General features: G+C 38.2%; 1 long non-coding RNA gene across 1 annotated transcript; it reads left to right on the forward strand.

Moving 5' to 3' along the window:
- The first annotated feature begins 240 nt into the window (after positions 1-240).
- On the forward strand, positions 241-1,079 carry LOC125472809. Its single transcript, XR_007254706.1, has 2 exons — positions 241-633; positions 714-1,079. It is a non-coding gene; the product is annotated as an uncharacterized LOC125472809 (long non-coding RNA).
- Positions 1,080-2,917: the final 1,838 nt, after the last annotated feature.

A 2,917-nucleotide genomic window follows, 5' to 3' on the forward strand; every position in this document is an offset into this window, starting at 1 on the left:
GCCACGTGTACTCTCTCTCTAGACACAGAGCTGGGCATGCTCTCTCTCTAGACTGGGCGCCACTACATAATCCACCCCCTCTCACAGAGAGCTGGAGACACCACAACATTTTATCATTTCATTTCAGCCATGGCAAATTTGGCAACAGCACCACCCAACACATCCCTCCCACCTGAAAACCCAGAACTTAACCCCAAAACAATGGCAGCTTCTTTCACCACCCAGGGTTGTTGTTCGCCATAGGTACCAGTGAGCCAGGTACCTTTGTGAGCAACAAAGCCCACAAAAAGCTGCTCTATATTGTGGGTTTCTCTCTGGGTGCCATATTCTACGGATTGGTAATTTTGTCTGCGAGACTAAAATACGCTCTGTATATATGGGCTGCGTTATCCGTAACGTGGGTAACGTTTTGGTTTGGTGTCAATCAAGACATCCATCCCAAAAAGGATTTCGTCAAAATGGTGTTAATCATTAACTCCATTTTGGCAGCCATATTCTTTTTTAAAACACTCTTCCATGTTGGAGTGTATGAAAGCCTTCAGTTTCTGAAGAAGAACCTCTCTTTTTGGGGTCCAACAAACGGTTTTCTCAGCTTCATAGAGAAAGCTAATCCTTGGCTTGCCAAGTGTGTAGGTATGAATTTTTGTATACTTATTTCTGTAAAATGTTTTGAAAATTTATTTTTATATTAATGAATTTTTTATTTATGCAAGGCTTTTCTTCCGCGGCTCCTCCTGCTGCCCCCGCACCCGCTGCAGCCTCCGCAACCCCTGCTGGCGATCCTGCCGCTGCTGCTGCCATTGCTGCTCATGTTTAGGGTAGGTAGGGTTTAGGGTAGGATCTACATTTAAAAGACTTTTTTGTCATCTGTTTGGTTGCCGAGAATAGGAGGGAAACGGAAGAATGAAACCGCTGAGTATTAATGCCGATTGACTAGAAAAAAGGAGTGAAATATTGTCAATCTGTTTGGTTGCCTAGAAAATTTCCAGTAGCCATACGAGGGCTCAAACTTTCTGTAGTGTGTATTTTGACTAAATTACTGAATGACCAAGGCCATTTTTGTGTTTCCTAGTAGATTATATGAATCTTGTACTTCTGTATAACATTTGCCATTACATGCCTCATCGATATTGTTAGTTCCTTTCTCTCTGGGTTTCCATACTGTGTTTCTTTATTTATTTAGGCAAAGTGAGAGCTCATGCTCTTGATGAGAACGTTAGAGCTTACTAATAATAGCTCATGCAGTTTGCAGGCTCATTGTGGTTGTTTGTCTAGTTGAAATTTTCTTGGTGTTACACTTGGATATTTACATTGAAGACATCGTCGATGACTTTTAATAGGGCGTCGTTTGGGTTGGGGTTGAGTTTCAACCCGTGGCACAAACCTGTCTGAAATGTATTTTAGATCTCGTATTGAGTTTTAATACAAGCGATATTAAGAGAAGAGAATGAACTTGGATTGTTCTTGGATTACCAGATTAAATTTAATGGTTAAATATATTAGAACAAAAGTTCCGTAATGAAATTAGGTTGGATAGTGGCTGGTTCTGAAAAGTAACTTGCATAATACGATTATACTGTCACGTGATATTTTGTGTCAATGAAATAAGGACATGTGGATGCGGGATTCGACCATGGAGATGAGAATAAAAAGGTTGGCGTGAGTAATTAATTTTCGTAGCAGACTTCTATATAAGGAGTTGATGTTCATATTTGTGTTTGATTCCTAATTTTGCAAAAAAGTATGTTGTAAGTAGAACTGTTTTTAAGAATTATAATTCTTTCTAATATAAACGAAATTTCAACAAACAACCCCCCCAAATCACAAAAACAGAAATTCGAACAGAAAAATCATTTCGAAATCCAAATTTACACTTCTAAACACATAATATTCAAACCAAAAAATTAAACTAGTCTTGATCAGTTGCATATACATTGTTCATTCAGTTTTAATTATTTTCCTTTTCCATGAATGACAACCACTTGCCAAACGCATAAAAAATAAGACAAACACATTTGTAAAAAAACAAAAGAAATGAGACGGGACTCAAAATTGAAGGTAAAGAAACATAAATAAAAAAATATTTAGAAGCGCGTAACGTCGTGATAATAAAAGAGTCTCTCACATGCACGAAAGAGTCCGATTACATTTTAGTTGCTCCTTGTTGGTTTTTGCTCTCTGGTGATTGTGTAGTTGGGAGATGGCATGGGCAATAATCCAGGCATGTCTTTACATGATATGGTTTTGGCGGACGCTTGTGTACATCTGCGTCGCGTTTGTATAGCACGTGGGGTTGAAAAATGAGATTGCTAGGGCTAGGGCTTGTGGCACCTGCTAGGCTTCTACAACTCTTGTACATAAATTAATAAGCTTTCTTTTACTATGTAAAACCTCACAACGCCTTTTCCTTCCTTTTTTTTCTCTTTCCTTTTCTGTGAAACTTTCTTTTACTTACACATCTCTGGGGAAAACCCAGTTTTGCTTCTTCATCAATTAATGTCTTTGGTTTAGGTCTATTTTGCCCCTCGACACAGAGTGAGGGACAAAGGCTGCTGTACGGCTAAGCATAAATGGGAGGAATATTAACTTTGAGAAATTAATGAAATATATGGTGAAAATTTAATGGTCTATTTTGCATCTGAAAAAGAATTTGGCTATCAATTTGACCCCAAATCAAATAGTTGGAAAAGAAAGAAACAACAGTTTCTCACCTTAGCCTCCTACCAGAAAAGAGGAAAATACCATATTGGATCATCAACCATCTCAATGACCAACTGGTCCATGTCCAATAATTGACACTATGAAAAGGAACGATCTTCTACTCACTATGATGCTTTATGTTTTAATGGTGATAGACCCAGAATGTAGAATGTATTTTTCATGTGAGCATGGACGCTTCTTTTATATACACAACGAT

Source organism: the organism of the source record quoted next, unplaced genomic scaffold (assembly GCF_019419815.1).
Source record: "Pyrus x bretschneideri cultivar Hongxiangsu unplaced genomic scaffold, Pyrus_bretschneideri_v1 Contig74, whole genome shotgun sequence".
NCBI lineage: Eukaryota > Viridiplantae > Streptophyta > Magnoliopsida > Rosales > Rosaceae > Pyrus > Pyrus x bretschneideri.